The 19,099-nt window shown below is 41.4% G+C and overlaps 4 long non-coding RNA genes across 6 annotated transcripts in view; 1 reads left to right on the top strand and 3 right to left on the bottom strand.

Moving 5' to 3' along the window:
* Positions 1-19,099, bottom strand: part of LOC309538498 — a 131,738-nt gene that overhangs the window by 104,348 nt on the left and 8,291 nt on the right. The gene's annotated exons all lie outside the window — the stretch shown is intronic.
* On the top strand, positions 7,465-13,502 carry LOC309538487. Its single transcript, XR_014222224.1, has 3 exons — positions 7,465-7,759; positions 7,801-10,203; positions 12,056-13,502. It is a non-coding gene; the product is annotated as an uncharacterized lncRNA (long non-coding RNA).
* On the bottom strand, positions 12,146-13,908 carry LOC309538500. Its single transcript, XR_014222242.1, has 2 exons — positions 13,495-13,908; positions 12,146-12,373 (listed from the first exon to the last, which is right to left on the bottom strand). It is a non-coding gene; the product is annotated as an uncharacterized lncRNA (long non-coding RNA).
* LOC309538499 lies at positions 15,411-18,708 on the bottom strand. Of its 2 annotated transcripts, none has more exons than XR_014222240.1 (2): positions 17,934-18,708; positions 15,411-17,885 (listed from the first exon to the last, which is right to left on the bottom strand). It is a non-coding gene; the product is annotated as an uncharacterized lncRNA (long non-coding RNA). The 2 variants fall into 2 exon arrangements; XR_014222241.1 differs by having other exon boundaries at positions 15,411-17,881.

Raw genomic sequence — 19,099 nt, 5'->3', positions numbered from 1 at the left:
GTTATGAGATTTCTTGAATAGATTCTTAATTTCAATAATTCATTCTGTTTCGTCCCCAACAACTTGGCAATGGTGATCAAGGCCACCTGGTCTGGAATAAGAGCTAGGTTCCCTTTAAAATCCAGATCCTTTGATTCTACAATTTCTCCAGGGTCCATAAATGTCAGGGACTTTGGGAAATGGGCCTTGACAGGAAGAATAAACTGAGGGCCTGTGGATAGCTTGTCTTTTTAATTCACTCTAGCTCGGAAGCAATTAAGGAGCTCTATAATCCTATCAAGCTGATCTCCACATCCAGCAACGGGAATTAATTTGTCATTTATAACTCATGGAGTCCCAAAAAATATTGTTTAGAGTCTTTACAATTGGTAGGAACTGTTCTCCCATAACTTCAGTGAGTGAAGCATTCTCACCTCCAGGCTGAGATCCAAAATACTCATGACTTCTATTAGTCCATTCTTGGCTGTCCTCGTTGGCTTCCTCCACCAGAGCAGTTGCTGGAACTGAATAACACTTAGATGTGGGAAGGGAAAACCCAGAGGGACCAGAGTTTCCATAACTGCCAAACAAGAAACTATCAGTCTTAGGTTGCTTGGAATTTGGGTGGGCTGGAGATTTCAATTGTCCTTTAGATCTCATTTCTTATACTATAGTTAATATATTATCATCTAATGTGAAGTATTATAGTTTTGAAGGGTTCTGCTCAACACTATCTCCTCCACCTTAGCAAAGCTGTTTTAGTTCACTATAATACTTCAGTTAATATAATACTATAATACTGCAGTTAAGCCTGCAGTTTTCAGTTAGTTCACTCAACTGACTTATATGTCTGTCTTTCTCGCACCCTATGCTCAGGAGTTTCTTTCATTTGATGGCTTTTTATTGAGGTGCTTCTTCTTTCTCAATCGGTAAATTTCTGATGGTACATGTGAGTAAGGGTCAGCAAAATGCAATAAGAGTATTTCACAAAGATCTACAATCTGTATATGTGAAAAATTCAGCAAAAGCATTTGCCATGCATCCTGAACACCAAAGTCTCCAACTTTAGCAAGGACCTTGGGGTGCTTTAAAGCACAAGAGGCAAGGCAGAAAGTTGGCATGCATAAGCTTTTTGCCTTGAGCTCAGCAAATGATAAATTGTGGACTTAAAACAATTTAAAACATTTAGAAAACAATTAAATTTAGACTTAAAATAAACTTAAACCATGGAGCTTATGTGAAAAGCTGCTGCTAATGTTGCCGCCTTGCTTCTCAGCCTTTTGGCTAAGATCAAGTGTAGTAATAATACTTTGATGATAGAAACAGAAAAACTACTCTCCATCCACTTGCCATCTCCAACTTTGCAAACATGTACTCTGTTTATATGGGTGGCGCTGTGGTCTAAACCACTGAGCCTAGGGCTTGCTGACCGGAAGGTCAGTGGTTCGAATCCCCGTGACGGGGTGAGCTCCCATTGCTCAGTCCCAGCTCCTGCCAACTCAGCAGTTCAAAAGCATGTCAAAGTGCAAGTAGATAAATAGATACCACTCCGGCGGGAAGTTAAACAGTGTTTCCATGCACTGCTCTGGTTTCACCAGAAACGGCTTAGTCATGCTAGCCACATGACCTGGAAAAACTATCTGCGGACAACCCCAGAGTCGTTTGCGACTGGACGTAACTGTCAGGGGTCCTTTACCTTTTACCTTTTTACTCTATCATATCCTGCCTAACTCACCATTCTCCCCCACCCTAAACTAGACATGCCACATAAGAGGGAAGAGTTCCCAGCCCAATAGTAACGTTGGTTGCTTTTTTCTGCACTTTCCCCTGCTATCCCCTTTTCAAAAATGTGGCTTACATTGTTTCCCCTTGTTTTGTACTCAAGCAGTGCAATATTGGTAACTATATCCTTTATTCCTTTCCTGATTGTCTCTCACTGGGATCCTAAGCATACAATCTCACTATGGGGGGGGGGACAAAGGAAGACTGCCACTCTGACAGCTTGAGCCAAGCAGGACACTAGATAGGGTGGAAGAACCAAAAGCAGCTTGCTGAGTGGGGTGGAACCACAATGCTAACTTCCAGGTTGGTGGGTTGCAGTTGCTTACCAGGAGGCATGACACAGCAGTGAGGTTGGTTTGCTGCAGAGACACCAGCAGGAGAGCTGGATTGGCTCCTTCACTGCACCAGCCTCCGCCTCAGTTCCTCCTTTCCCTCTTCATCTGTGTAAGCAGAAGTGACCCACCTGGCAGGAATCTATTATAGTGTCTCTGCCTCACTTCTGCGAACCACCTGTGTATCCCCCTCCACCATCTCAGGATTCCACTGTTAAGTTTTTATCATTACCACCTGCTATTTATTAATTGTTGCATCCTGGTGAAATTTGTACTGCTCATTCTTAGGGGTGTATTTTTTTATATAAATATTGTTATGCTTTCTGTATAATCACTTTGTGCAAAACCCAAATAGTCTCCATATAAATTGTGATAAAATATTTACTTATTAAATATAACTTATTAAAGATAACGATGACCCTCCAATTATCTAGGATAAGTCATGAGTAACGAGTTCATAGCAATATTGGGTTTATTCTGTATGCATATGTTCTCTGGCATGAAATAACTTCTATGCAAAATTTAAAATATACAGATCTTCTTGGCAGAGATATTGAAATGGAAACAGTATTAGCTTTGCTCTCCTTATTTAGAGGTCACAACAAGGACCTCCCTTGTAAGAATCTGATAAGTTACCTTCTTGTGGCAGTGCACATGGAGCTGAGGTTCAACTGGAAAAGTGCAGAGGAGTTTACTATCTACAACTGGTATAACAGTGTATGGTACTTGGCTTTGACTGACAAACTCACACAGTGAAGTAGAGTGATGTGTGGAGCAATGAAAAAGATACTTTTGATGCTGGTTAGTTTATATTTATTTCTATTATTAATTCTCACACAGAAGAGCCTAGACCCCCAGTACCTCATACATCCTTTTGGTTAGTTAACTTAACATGCTGCTATTATTTCCTGCCTTATACATGCGATGACTGCGTTTTGCTTTGTACCTGGTGACCGATGCCCATTGCTGTTTGTGGTATTTCATGTTATTCTTAATAAAAATGATATTTTACACACACACAGAGTGAGATCTTGAGACTCAGAGCAGAAGTCTCAAACTGGAGAGAATCTTAGCCCTGTATTCATTTAGTTCCCACTGTGGTTGAAATGAACCATGTGGTCTTCCTGTAATCTGACATTCATATTCATATTAAATGGTAAACATTTGCGTAACAACTGTAGAAAACAGGAATCATGCTATAAGACCTCTCTCTCTCTCCATCTGTGTCATTTTCATCCCCCTCCATTCTTCGGTTCAGTGTCCTCTTCCAGCCGCTCACTTGGAAAAAGGCCATACCTCACTGACAGAGCTTTGCGTGTGTAAGGTCTCACATTTAATCCCGGCTAAAAGTTTTCCTGTGGCAAAAGGCCATTGCTTGATATTTCAAAAAGTCACTTGAAGTAACTGAACCAACCAGAACTGTGCTGGCTAGACTGTTTTCTGTCTTGGATCTTGGATCTGAAGGAACAATATTGCCAAATCTGTCACAGCTGAGACGCATGGAACTGGGCCTTCCCTGGAGTGTGGCCTGCCCACTCTGTAAACACACTTTCCCCTTGCTATACAGGGGGCTCCAACAGTGAGGTGCTTCCCAGACTGTTAAAACTATGTTTGCCTGCTTAGGTTTCCCCTGACTAGGTTATTGGTATATTATAAATATTTCACAGCTAGATTATTGGCACACTTTAGATATTTCACAACTACGTGATTGGCACATTTTAGATATTGCATGTGGCTCCCTGTTTGTAGAATGCTTTCCCCAGGGAGGTTTGGCTGGCGCCTTCGTTATACACCTTTAGGTGCCAGGCAAAAATGTTCCTGTTCAACCAGGCCTTGGGCTGATTAATAGCTTATACACCTTCTAAATGTGTTTGGGGGAGGGGTGGGGGAGCTTATTGGTTTAGTTTGTTCTTGTATTTATCTTGTATTTTTATGTTGTGAACTGCCCTGAGATCTACAGATGAAGGGTGGTAGAGAAATCTATTTAAAACGAACAAATGTATTCCTGGCATTTGCTTTCTGCTTGTGGTTGAGTTTATATGACTTTTGTGTACATTTAATACTTATTTCATTTATGCGTGTTAACATTTAATGTTGGAATTTCACTCTGCAAACCACTTTGGAAACCTTGGATGGGAAATGATCTATAAATATCTCTCATTCTCTCTCTCTCTCTCTCTCTCTCTCTCTCTCACACACACACACACACACACACACATTCTATAAATCATATATATATATGTATAAATTTATGTATATGTATATGTTTATGTATATGTATATGTATATGTATATGTATATGTATATGTATATGTATATATAATATAATGGAGACACTAGGGGCCAAGTGATGGTTTTCTTTTATTTTGCAAAAGATGTTGTATATCCATTTGCAAAATTGTGTGTACATGGCTCTGTGTCCTTTGTTGGGCATTCTCATGTATCTGTGCAGTAGTAAGCCTATGGGGATATAATTAAAGTTCTTTTAATGCCTGATACTAGATATTAAATTTGAAAATACTCTGGCGGTGCTATGAAGTATTATTACAACACTCATTGTCTCTTCTCTTCTCATTTCCTACATCACTTAAAATTTAAATCCCCTTAATCACAAAGATAATATAACCAGATTCCTCTTGGATACTGGGACTTTGCATCCCTGCTTAAAACCACTCTATAATTAAATTTACCTTGGATACCTCTAGCCAATATACCCTGCTTATTCAAAGCTCTTTGAAGAATCATAATGTGTGAAGTAGGGCTGGTCAGAGAAATGGACACTGTCCTATGTGCCTGGCTGTTCCCTCCTTAGAACCCTCTAACTGGTTCCAGTGTCTTCCAGTCTGGGCTTTGGGTTGGGTTCTTTTCTGTCTCTGCTGTGAAGGTCCAAGAGGTTATTATGGTGAGGACCCACAGCAAAGAGGTGAATCTAGGTAGGGCACATTAGATGCCCCATTCCTACTTACCCTGCCATGTGGCTTAAAGTTTGCTTTACCGGAGAAGCCAAGGAGCTGTCCAGTAGGTCAGAGATAAGGTTGTTCAGGAGACCAGGGGAGCTGTCCAGCAAGAAACCACAGAAAGCTGGCTCAGGTATTGTACTATTTCAGCACTATAAAAAAATTCCTTCCTGTAGCACCTTAAAGACCAACTAAGTTAGTTCTTGGTATAAGCTTTCGTGTGCATGCACACTTCTTCAGATACACACTGCATGCACACGAAAGCTTATACCAAGAACTAACTTAGTTGGTCTTTAAGGTGCTACAGGAAGGAATTTTTTTTATTTTGACTATGGCAGACCAACACGGCTACCCATCTGTAACTATTTCAGCACTGTTTAGGAACCAATGGAGCTGCTTTGTAACTGGTTCAGCTGCTCCATCCATTCCTGGCCTGCTATCCTTATCCTAGTTGGCATCTCTCTTGCTTTTGTTTAGTCCTGTTGCTGTTTTAATCGTGTGTGTGTGTGTGTGAAAAATAATTTTAATATATGCAACTGTTTTCATAGAGATAGCTTTTATATATGTTATATTGTAAATCACTTTGGAATATTTCTCGGGAAACAGTTCATAAGTGAAATGCAAAAAAATAATGCTATACCCCTCTGACTTTTAGAACAGAGTAATCTCAAAGATTAGAACAAAGATATATACCCTGAATGGCCAATGGTCTGATTCAGTAAATTAATTACCCAGAAAATAATGCATATGAATGCAAACTGGATTAGTTTATGATTTTGGGGGGGAGGGGGTGTAAGAAAATCTAGAGTGAAACTTAAAACAAGTTTTAAAAAGCAAAAGGAATATCAAATTCTTTGTTCCGATCAGGGAATGCAAAGTTAATATTCCGACACGCTGACACAATTTTAATTAAGCTGACTTTGTTCTTAAGCCACTAATTCATCTTTTTGTTCTGTCGTTGAGTTAATGTTGCCACATGTGTGACAACTGTAAAGGCACGCCAGTTTCAAAATGCAGTTTTGATATGCATGTAAATATGATCATTTCTCTTAAGATTAGAAATGTCTCATTTACATAGAAATTATTGAAATAATTGTAGGATAAGCACAAGGAAGAATGCTTTTTGTCTTTTCTTCAGTTCAGGAGGTTTTGTCCTTATATTTTGCCCCCGGCAATATCAAACAGATAGATCAAAAAATACTTGGAAGAATAAAAATGAAATAAACATTATCAGTAGTTGAAGACATTGAAATTTGAGCCAGTTAGTTTTTTCTCGTGCTGTTATCAGGCATGTGAAATTCAGCTTTCTGTGTTGTTCTTTGGAAAGAGATAGAACAAGTCCCAGCTACATTAACTGACTGCATTAGCGATTGACGTGTGAAGAATGAGTGATGTGCCAGAAGGCAGGAAGAATGGGCATGTAGTAGTATGAAGCGGAACAAGGGAGAGACTAGAAGAAGCAAGCAAGCAGTCAAACAACTTCTACTGCCATTGGCAGGGCAGCAGAACTTGCCTCTCTGAAGCTCTAGATTCTTGATACATTTTCTGGGAAAAACTGAACTAAATGAGTAACTCGGTTGAATGCCTCCCAAGCCTTGCAATATTTGCTGTTTTGCTGGCACTTTATCGCCTCTCCTATGACACCAGAAAGTAGAGAGAGTACTGGACTAGGCAAATACTTTTTTGTTCAGACAGCCATCCGGCCACTCACTGGCTGTTGCAGTAGGGTATGTGGAAAGGTGTTGTGCATTTTCTTTGCCTCATGGGCTTTTAAGTGGTTTTAAGTTGCTTTGATTCCATGCTGTTTCAATATTGTACAGTGGTACCTCAGGTTAAGTACTTAATTTGTTGCGGAGGTCCGTTCCTAACCTGAAACTGTACTTAACCTGAGGTACCACTGTAGCTAATGGGGTCTCCCACTGCCGCCGCACCGTCAGAGCACGATTTTTGTTCTCATCCTGAAGCAAAGTTCTTAACCCGAGGTACTATTTCTGGGTTAGCGGAGTCTGTAACCTGAAGCGTATGTAACCTGAAGCGTATGTAACCCGAGGTACCACTCTAACTTATTAAATTAAATTAAACATGTGGTGTGGGGGGAGGGAGTAGGAGATATACTCAATCTTCTCCCCCCACAATGTTTAATTGGAATTTAAAACCCTAATTAAAATGTGTTCCCCATTTCAATTTAGCCCCAGGTCATTCCGGATCAGATTGGGCAACTCCAGGTTGGGACCTGAATTAGATTGGGGGCATGCAGAATTCCAGTTTCTTCCCATCACCCCCCCCACCCCCCCCACCCCTCTCTCTCTCTCTCTCTCTCTCTCTCTCTCTCACACACACACACACACACACACACACACACACCTCCATCCAGGCAAGCTAAGGACTATCTCAAATCCTTCCCACTAGGCAAAAGCACTCAGGAGGGCATAGCACTGGGCTTCCCACCCCTGTATTAAGGGAGTCTTGTGACAGTCATTAAAAGCATTTTTATAACACCCTCCAATCACATTCCCAGGGCACTTTACAAAAAGAATGGAACAATTAAAATGCAAATTAAAGGTGGGGGGGCAGGAAACCAACAATACCATGCTAATAAACTAAAAGCCACAAAATCATTAAACCAGTACAACAACATGGTCAGCAGGAATACTCAGGAAACTAATGAAGTGTTTTTTGGGCACCAAAAGGATAATAGCAGCCATTGAGGTGTAGTGGTTAGAGTACTGGACTAGGACCTGGGAGACCAGGGTTCAAATCCCCCCTCAGCTATGAAGCTCACTTGTGTTGCTTTAAGTCGCTTACACAGTTATGATGATAATATGGGGAAGGGGAGAGCCATGTACACCTTTGTAAGCTCCCCAGAGGAAATGGGAATGGATATAAATGAAGGAAATAAATAACAAAGAAGGCAGCAGGTAACCCTATTTAGGGAGAGCGTACCATAAGTGGGACATCTCCACCAAGTAGCCCTTGTCTGGGGATAGCCACGTGCCTCATGTCTAATTGGAGTGGGGCACCTGCAGGAGGTACCCCACTGATAAAGGGCCTCTTCCATCATTAGTGATTTGTCTGGAGCTTTTGGAGTTGCTGTTTAGCTACTGACAGGGTTTTCCCTCCCCATGGCTGAAAGAGAAAGACTGTGGTTTGAACGTTCTGGAAGAAAAATGTTCCTGGTCTCTATCAATTATACATTGTGGTTTGCTTGAGAATGTTTTGTATGAACCCCGGCATGAAGCAAGCATGTTGTCATCTCTCAAGAGCAGCAGGATCCAATCAAGCCTCAAAGCTAAGACTGGAGTATCCATTTATCAGTTGCAACAGGGCTTTCCAGCCCACTATCTCGAGACAGTCGAGATTTATATTGAAATGATTTGAGTTCATTAAGAGTACAGCTGCTAACTCGCAACTGTAAACATCCTGCACATTGTTGCTGGTATTAAAGAAATTATATAACTGGGTAGGTCAATTACTGTTGGCCCCAAGTTCCAAATAAAATTCACAGAGGATACAGTGGAATGGTGTGGGTGGACCATAGGGAATGTTAGCAGGGGATAATAATAGATGAAATTGCTCAAGAAAAATGTTAGGAGGGAGGAAGTTAACTCTGACATTTAGGGACACTCTTAACAACAAACTCAAGGAGCCACTGCACACTCCTTCTAAAACTGCTTGGACTGATCATTAAGACAGATGAGACCATTGCTCTGAACCAGAACTACTATCCTTGAGTTCTTGAGTGATGGAGTAATAATACCCTCATTATTGCACTCAGCAGAACATCTAAAAGAGTGGGAGAGTTAAATGGTTTCTCCAGGCTAGCTCCAATAGTTAATATGATTCCAGGAAAAGGCTTTAGGGGGTCCAAAGGATTTAGTGAGAGATGGCTGCAGTGGAGGTTTAGACCTGAAACACAAGCAATCAATGACATGTTTGAGGAGAACTGAAGCATCATCTGGGATGAGAGGAACACAGCACTATGAAGGTCCCAGCGATGGAAGCCTAGAAAACGGGTTGAGGATTCATCCTTCTCCTGCAGAGGAGGAGAACCTTTCCCCTGTTGGATACTTGGGGTCACGAGAGCCTCTTGGTAAGTGAAAATGCTGCAGGACATTGAAGCAGTGTAGCATAGTGGTTAGGTTGCTGGACCAGGGGTTCTAGCTGGGGTTCTAGTTCCCATTTAGCTCACTAGGTGACCTCAGGCCAGTCACTGCCTCTCAGCCTAACCAACCTCACAGGGTTGTTGTGAGGATAAAATTGGGAGACAGAGAGCCATCCTGAACTCCTTGGTGGAAAAGTAGGAAATAAATAATAGAATCAGAGAGTTGGAAGGAACCCAAAGGGTGATTTGGCCAACCCCCCCCCCCCCCAAATGCAGGAATCACAGCTAATGTAATAAATATTAAATAAAATAAATTTTGGACAAAGGCACCTTGGTATGTTGCAGAGTGTTAAGGCCACTAAGAAACACCTGAAGATTATTGGTAAAATAAATTGAGGAAAAGTGACTCATCTGAGACCCTCCAGGAGGGTGTGGAAGAGAGGCTGATAAAGGATTGATCCAGGTCAAGAAGTTGGCTTTTGCCTGTTTTTCATGGCCCAAGCCGTCTACTAAAGTCTCCATCGGGTTTAGAAATAATTAAATCTAGAGAATAAGAGTTCCATAGCCAGAATGGCACCCCAGAAAGGCCACCTGCTTTCCCCCTGCAAGTGGGGGTATTTGAAAAAGGGTCTCAGGAAATGATCTCAATGAATAGGCACGTTCATAGGGCAGAAGCTGGCCCTTCCTAAACTGAGTTTCCCAGCCACTTAGTGGTTTAAAAGATCGAAACCAGCACTCTTAATTGAGACCAAAAGCAAACTGGAAACTGGTGAAGATCTTTTCATGCTGGAGTTCTGTATTCAAGGATCCAGTTGCAGTCCTCCTGTGACATGCGGCTCCAGTTCTCATGTAATCTATGCATCATTGTGGCCAGATCAATTCTTTTAAAATTGAAGGCATTGCTTATGTATGAAACTTACACAACAATATGTGAGACCCGCTTGATTATTTGTTTTTCCTAAAGGGAAAGGAAGCTGCTAACAGCAATCCATTCTTAGGAGTGGCATCTATCAGTGGGAGGAGTATCTGACCATTCTAAAAGCCTATCAAGGTGACTTCCGGGGTTGGCGCGATCTGGGAATGATGGATTCCCTCCGAGCTCCGGAGGGAATCGGCTCAGCGGGGGACGGGTCTTTGCCGTGCCGGCGACACGGGGACCCTCAAAACCGCAGGCACGGAAGCCTGCGGACTGAAGACTCGGTGGGTGCCTTAAGCGCCCCCCCTGATTCGCGAAGAGCCTTTTTAAAGGCTGCGGAGGGGATACGGGGGGCGGCGTGGCACTGAGAGTCCATCGCTAACTCCGCTGAGCGAAGCCGCGAGCCATGACTGGAGAGCGCTGACTTCCTTCCTTGAAATTCGGCTGAAAAAATAACCCGTGAGTAGATTGGAATTGGACTTTAAGAATTTCCTGTTTGAATTTGAGACGACCGGGGGGTGTGCTAAAAGGAAGTCCGCACCCCCCCTTGCAGACGAGCTAAAGCAACGACGCAAGAACTAAGCTGGAGAGCCTACCCTGCAAAGGGTGAGTTTTTAAAAAGACAGTAACTTCCAAGATTGGGCAAAAAACAAGCAATTTTGCGCAGGAGAGAGGAGTTTTGGAGGTTTCTTCTTTAGTAAACAACCCTCCCCCCCCCCGGGCCCGGGAGCGTCCTACTTTGGAGCCTGTAAGCATAGAATCTGACAGCTGTCAAAGCTGTCAAATATACAGTCTACAGGGAAAAAACTGCTACGTAAGATCCCTCTGGAATAAAAGGTGTTACAATTGAACTTAAATTGTTGGAAACAAAGTAATAAAAATAAGAAAGAGGACTGTTGGAGAAAACAACGTTAAGTAATCAGATTCCCTCTAGGGGGAATTCTGTGGAATTACAATGGCTGTGGATGGAAAGATACTGGCGGAAGTCGAGAGGATGTACTATTTGGTGGGAATTTTACAAGAGCATATTTCGGAAATGAGTAAACATATGATGACCTTGACTCCTGAAACAAACAGTTCTGCTGACTGCAAGGAGGATTGGAATGAGAAAGAACCCACAGCTGAACCTGAAATGATAACTAAAGAAAAGGAGACAAAACAAGAGAAAGAGAAAGTAAAGCTGGAAAATACTAACCAGAATCTGACATCTGTGGAATACAAGCAAGGAGACTATTGGATTAAATCTACTACAAATCTATGAAAGATGCAAAAGACGAAAGTGGAGGCCCTGGAAGCTTATGGAATGCAAGAATTTAAAATAAAGAAATACAATTGGGGCCTCCACATCGACTTTGACTCTGATTATGATTTGAAAGATCCATGCCTTGTGGAAATTCTTCAGCAGTTGTACTTAAGAGACTATGGATGGATTGTGATAGATCTCTTTCGAGATTTGATGACCGACATAAAGGACTACCAACAAGACCGGCGGAGAGGGACTGTGAGAGATGGGAGAGCCTCGGATGTGAGGAACCCAGGCTAAGAACTGATATTTTGGACATATATTGAGAAGGGACGCAAATCGGGGATGGGAGGGAGGCAAGGATGTAACTTTTAACAACACTCAGGACAATGGAAATTAATCAATATGATCAATATTAAAGACAAAACGGGAAATCGATGGAAGGGAACTGAGGTCCAACTTAGAACAACTGTTTTTCTTTTTAAAAGGGCTATTATTGAGAAGGCTAGGATTTTGAGAAACGACAATTTGCTGATACAACTTTGGGAATAGGGATGCAAGGGAGGGGGTGGGGGGAAGTCAGAGACCAGGGTTATGAAAATAAGTCTTTTTTGAAACTTTATATCTTTGTTTTTTGTTTTTGTGTCTTTTTTGTTTGTTTGTTTCTCTGTTTGTTTGTCTATAAAAAATGTGAAAACCCAATAAAAAATTTTTTTAAAAAAAATATAATAAAAGCCTATCAAGGTGTCTCTTGACAGCAGCCTTTCTCATTCACTTAAAGGATGACACAATCGTATCAGATGAGAGAGAGAAAGGAAAAGCAACCCAGGTTGCTTCTAGATGACCTGTTTATTCATTCTGATTTGTTGGCAGGGAGATTAGATGACGGAGAGCCACTTTCCTTATTGCAAAAAGTCTGCTCTTCTGGGGAGGCGTGTTTGCTGCACACTACCTCCCAATCAATTGTGCAACCTGAATTTGCTGGTATGCGATTGAATCCCAGCTGAAAACAGCAAGCATTTGGAGCCACCGGTTTGTGTCAGATGCAGGAGACCACATCATCTGGGGGAGAGGGCAGAGAAGCTGCTTATGAAACGTAACAGGGAATTAACAGCATGTGATGAGAAATTGTCTGATTGTACAGACTAAGCAAGCATGGCGCAGCTGCAGATACATCATGAAATGCCCTATTAAGCCTGAAAACGATGGGTAGTAGCAACCTCAATAATTCCATGTACAATTACCAAGAGGGTCAGCCACCTCTTAGGAAGGGCTAGATCTAATTTTGGAAACACTTGTGTGGTTGATTCCAGCTATTTATTTTGGGGCATTCTGCACGGCAGCTTGTCAGCTTGACATCTTCCTCTCATAAAACACTAGGCTGCAATCCTAATTATCTTTTTAATTGCTTAACTGATTCATCTCTCCATTACTCCATCACTCTCAGTTTCACCTCCCTCTGATCATCACCTATTTCAAGACAACCACGTGGGCTGGTGTTCTCTGCAGAGAAAACTACACAAACGTACCCACTAGTGGAAATGGATAATAAATTATTGCTCCAGTGGAACGTTGCTCCAAGATTTGGGGCACAGGGAGCTCTGGTACTGATCAGGCAGGGTTGGGACCAGCATTCATGGCCTCATGTCCCCAGCATGGATTAGTATTTCCTGTTCAGTCATAATTCCTGATCATGGCTACGGTTGTTATTCTGAAATATTATAAAGCAACACTAACAAAGTGCTGTTTTGGACTTGAATATTGGATATCACCAAAAGCATGTCAAAATTTACATGCATGATTTCTGGATTGACCTATGCTTTTCTTTTGTGTTTCCAGGCTCATTTCTTAGATGGCTAGAAACAGCATATTTCTAATAATTAATGCAGAACATGAAAGAAAAAAACCCCAAATGCCATGGTAGATACAAGTGTCTATACTTGGTCAGTGAAAATGGGAGACTTGTAGAATACCTACAGCCCTAGTTATAATACTGTAGCAATGTTGGACAGTGATGTTCTTAAAGTAAATTAATTGGGATGGGGTTTAGCATCAATAAGTGCTTGTTATTGACAAAGGGACTACTGAGAAGCACTATGAAGAAGGTAAAAGTGTTCTTTTTATAATGTTTTACAAAACACATCAGGCCATTCACCCATATATTGATAATGGGACCAATTTACTAATAGCTAATATGCTTCCTGGGGAAATGCCATTCCATTAGCTGCTACCTTTGTTATCAGTGATCACTGTGCATTGTACATTCACGCCTTGTATATTCCAAGCTTTTCTGTCTTGACATGATTGATGGCGAACACTGGAGAGAGAGAGAGAACGCACACTAAAATGCATTTTGATTGATTCTAAAATAAATCCCCTTACATTTAATCAAGTGTTACCATGCAAATGGAAGTGTTTTTAACAATGTAAATAGTGGGGAGGTAGAGGAGAATTGGATTGGGATCCCAGTGGAGGGAAAGAGTTAAAGCTCTCTACACCAGGCATGTGTGCCCGCCGTTTGGTTTAATCCGGCCCCTGTGGCAGTTTATTTCCTGGGGTAAAATCCTAAAAAAAACCTCAACAACTTCAATCCTTAAAAAAAGTCAACAACTTGGGTTGGCCCTCATGGCTCTTCACAGCATCAAATCTGGCTGTAGTAAAGTTATCATTGTTAGAAGAAAAAATCATTCCTTGGTCAAGCAGAAGAATGTGGCCTTGTGGGTATTTTATCAGCCGCAAGGACCCTGGGAAAGGGAGTTGTGTATCTTTAAACTCCAGACTCTCTGTCTCCTTGCTTTGAGAGGTTTATGGAAGGAAGGGAGTCCTTGATTTAGTGAAAGTCGTGACACCTGGGTTTGGGGGGTGTGAACTTCTTCCTCCCCTCCGGTTGTTTGTTTTCAAATTGCTGAGAATTGGGGATCTGGTTAATTTCCACAGGTGGGAGGAAGATCCTTTGATTAAGGGTTCAAATCTAAAATTGACCCAGCTGCAAAAGAATGAGCTGATCAAACTAAGACTCTTGATTGGCTAAAAGTTACGACGCAAAGTCAGAATTGTGGATAAAAGATCAAGGGATGTTTTGTTCGTTGCTCGATGCTATTGCATGCTCGATGCCATTGCTCTGCAATCCGCAAAGATGCCCGGCTGTAATCTCCATCGTTAGCAGCCGTTTCGTCCTTTTGAAATGGAAATCCTCAAACAGCTCCATTACGCAACAACTTGAAAGGACTCTTGACTATTCTAACCGTGTTCTCTTTGTGAGTATGTACGAGCTAGTTATAATGTACAATGTTGTTATTTTCATGTTTGTAAGACTCCTAAGATGTGCCTGTGGTTTCTCCACATGTTTTCAGTTATTCTTTTAAAATAAACTTTTTTAATAGAACCTGTTGGTATTTGTGCCTTTTCTGGGGGAATAGCTAAATCCAAGCCTTCTGCTTAGTCACGCTTTACCGAGTGAATTTCTGCCTGCAAGCCTGCGGATGCAGCTTGTAAGGAGGGGGGATTGCCAGGTAATTTGGACACGCTCTTCTCCCTGGATTGTGTCTCTGGGTTCCCCTGAACTAAAGGGAGTGGTGGCAGCCCTACCGGTGTGATTTCAACCTGGGTTTAAGAAAAGTAAATTCCCTCGCCAACCTATTCCAGAAACCTGAATTGGCCGGAGAGCAGAGTCAGGTGATGGAGGGGTAGTGTGGGCGAGTGGAATGTTACTACACTGGCCCTCTTTGAAAAAAGTTTGAACACCACTGCAGTCTATGCCAATGACGGAGTCCTGATTCAGATTACCCTCACCATGCCTGCTATTTGCTTTTTAAAAAAGGCATTCATATTGTTACTAATTGTGTGGATTCCACCTCGTTCAGTTTGGCCCTAGGTAAGCATGCACAGGACTCTGCTGTAATCTTACAAACACCCAAAAGCAACTTGGGCTTAATTCTCACTAAACATTCTAAAGTTCAGGTTTTAAGCCATTTCATGAATAACATGAATTGAAAATAATTCATAATATCAGGCCTAGTGAAGACTGAACACCTTAGTTCATTAATAATTAGGCACAAAATTTAGTGAACGTCGGGGGGGGACGGACGACGACACAAAATGAGTTTAAAATTGGCTTCCGGCTTTATTAAAGCTTGCATGTAAGTCATTAGCACATTTGTGAAGGGTTCATTTACATAACTTTAATTTAGAGTCCTGAGCAAAATCTCTTTTTCTTCCCTTTATAATCCTTCCTCCAATTTAGATTGGATTGCGAGAGTTCTGAATCAATTCCATATTGACAGCGTTACTGTGAGAGGAAAGATCTCAGATCAATCTGTATGAGGAAAAAGAGCAGCTGGTTAAACTAGGCTGGCATTTAGCCTAAAGCAATTTTCTGTAGAGTAACGGAAACGGATCGATATGCCTACGCCTCCGATTACATCTTCTTACTTGCTGTGTATCTAAAAGGGAAGCAGCTTGTAAGTACTTAGCAGCTTATTTGCTATAATGAGATAACAAGGATGTGCTTAATAAACATGGCATCACCTCAGAATTTTGTGATTCTTGCAAACTGCGGCTGTTTCGGATGAGTTAAAAATCTGACTGCCTCTATGTGTCAGTGGTCTTGGCACTGATCTAACTCAGCCAAGTGACTGATGAAACATGATTTTGTCTTGGAGTGACATGCCATGCACAAGGACAGAGAAAGAATAATATACAGCTTTCACAATAGCACAATTCTATGTGACTGCCACCACTCATTTTTCCAGTTACATAAAGGTACCTAGCAAACCCAAAGGCTGTCTGGAAGATGTGTGACGCCTATCCATTCTTCTTTACTTAATGCTGAAACTAAAATTATTGTTTATAAAGCAATATCCAGCATTGCCAAGGATATGTTAAAATTGTTGTGCACACCCGAATCTCTGAGTAGCAAGAGACCCCAGGACTTCCAGGACTGACTCAGCATTCAGTTTCCTTGGAATGAAGGGAAATGGAGTCTGTGGTATCTTTCGGATACATTCGTACCTTGGAAGTCAAACAGCTTAGTTCCCGAACGTCACAAACCCGGAAGTGAGTGTTCTGGTTTGCAAACATTCTTTGGAAACCAAACTTCCTGCGCTTTAGTTTTCAAATATTTTGGAAGTTGAATGGACTTCCGGAACGGATTCTGTTCGGCTTCCAAGGTACAACTGTATATGGTTTTATTCACACATATCTACAACTTGAGCATAGGATGGAGTAATAACAAAAGGCTGATGTATCCCATTGATTTCAATGGGAAATGGCTGTGGATAGGAGGTAAATTGCTTCCATTGCTTTACCACAGCAGCAAAATCAGTTTTTAAAAGAAATGAAAAAGTTGAAAGAGAATCCTCTGCTATTACAAATAGATATCCCCTGACTCCAAACTGTGTAAGAATTTAGCCAGCTCACAGGGCCTCCTTGCACCACCCTTTTAACCCATCTGCCATGAAGGAGAATTTAAGGCTTTACTCCTAAGGATCACCTGATGTCAAAAAAAGTCCCCTTTGTTACCACTTCAGTCACGTTGTGTGATTCTCACCCACCCACCCCTCACCCTGCTGAAGAAAGAGGTCAATTTTCAGCATAGCACACATGAATTCACTGTATCAGAATATAACATGGTTTGGATCCCCTGAAATAATCACATAAGGACTGTACATTCACCTAACAATAAGCCAATCAGCTGGCAAGGCCTCACACTTAGCATAACAAATGTACTGCAGTAAGAGAGACTGTTGAAGTAAATGATTTTAACACGGTAGCCACTCTGTTCCTTGTCAAAAAAAGAAAGAATGATGGGGTTATTTCAATCAAGCTTTGAAATATGAAAAAGGCGAGACCACCAGTCCATTTCTGACAATGCTTGGAGGAATTAAGATTCAGGTACTTCGTTCTCCTAACAAAGGCAGTAATGAGAACAGGAAATGGCTTCACATTTATCTAATCCACTGACAAGCATTGTGGCAAGTAGAAGAAAAGGTTGAAATTTAAAACTGTGCTTGTTAGGACCTTCACACGACAATCATACTGCTCACCCCATAGATAAGATGGAATAGTCAGGGCGTTAGAACATCGATGTAGCTCCTCCTCACATTTGAAATGCATTGTGTCAAGAGAGTAAAGAAATATTTCAGGACTGGGGGAAAAGAATATGTGTACTGTTTGACAAGGGGACAGACTTCGGAAGGAAATGGGGAAGGAAATGGCTTTCACTTGGTTTCTTTTCTTTCATTTAAAGAAGTCTGAATGAGTCACATAACTCATCTCTGCACGACTCGGCTTTGATACTTCTCTATAAAGCAGTGGCATTTGCAAACAGTTCAGTAAGGGATTCTACCAATGGCATTCTAGCCACCAGGAAATTAAAAAGACCCAGTTTTTCTCCTTTGCGTGGGCTCCCAGAAAAACCTTTTAAAGTATTTTTGTAGTGGTGGAAAAATGGGTCACCTAGATACAGCTTTTGTTTGAAAAATGGCTGGGCTAAATTTTTCACCAGTGAGAATTCGGGAACTTAAGTAGATCTACTCCTGCTGTTTTCTTTCTTTCTTTCTTTCTTTCTTTCTTTCTTTCTTTCTTTCTTTCTTTCTTTCTTTCTTTCTTTCCATGTTGCTACCTGCAGCTGAACTGCGGCTTTAGTGCCATTTTTTTCTTTTGAAACAAAGCAAAAAAGTGCTTCTTCTAGAGATAATCCGAGGGCTCATGGTGGTATCACTACATCAAACAGCCAATGAGATTGAACTTTGTGACATCATGAAACCAGGATAAGCATATGTGATAGCATTACAAAACTAGAGCAGAGGGATGGCAACACATCCTGCCCTCACTCTGAATGATGATTTTGCCCCTTTTTGCAGCCTCCTCCCAATCATTGAAAGAGAGGTTGCAGGAAGTGAGTGATGTTCTTTGTGAAACACAGAATGTGTTTCAGCAAGTCCTTATCTGGAACCCACAAATAACAACAGTTGTTCGTTTCCTAAAGCCTCCAGACAAAAGCAGACTTTCCAACAATGCTACAACTTAACTCCAAAAATAAGGTGGTGTGATTCCAGTGCAAATAATTGCATATATAGAGTCCTCACCATGCTTTAGGTCTTTTCTTCTGGTCAGGTAGAGAAGGCTGTTTTCAGTGTAGATTTTTATTCCCTGCTTGTTCCTGATGTAGATCTTCACGCATCTCTTTCCCCCTGGCACCATTTTTTTGTTTGCCTCAGTTGCCAAAATGTCTTGGGCCAGCCTTGCCTCCCCTTGTCTTTTTCTCATGATCCGCTCATATGGAATTGACTTTCACCTGCTAGTCAGCCATAAACCCTTCTAGCACTTCAGCCTGCCCATCTAGCCCTTTGAATCCTATATAAGTACTATAGCTTATCTTATGCCATATGTCCTCTAAGGCACTCACCTGCAAGGTATTGAATCCATTTTCAGAGGTACTGATCCTGCAAAAAGCTTCAGCACCACCCTAGGTGTAAGGATTTTGTTGCAATCCTGAAAATTCAAGCTTCTTTATATAGCGAGAAATAGAGAAAATAAAAGCTCTGATTGCAGAGATAGATCAGATCAAAAATCTATGGATCCCAGTTGTTTCCCAAAGCCTGCTAATTCTTTGACACGTTCGTTGTTTAAAACTGGGGGGCCTGCTTTTAGCACATTTATCAAAATGGATTAATCTTTTTTATTCAGCATGTGTGTGAGATGTCCTAGTGATTTATAGAGCTGGAAATGAAGCCCAGCAGACTCAGTAAAAATTTGGTTGTTATTATCGAAGTAATTAATTGCATT

Source organism: Podarcis vaucheri (genome assembly GCF_965113315.1).
Source record: "Podarcis vaucheri genome assembly, chromosome: 8".
In the NCBI taxonomy this organism is placed as follows: Eukaryota; Metazoa; Chordata; class Lepidosauria; order Squamata; family Lacertidae; genus Podarcis; species Podarcis vaucheri.
This window is presented reverse-complemented; position numbering and strand designations above follow the sequence as displayed.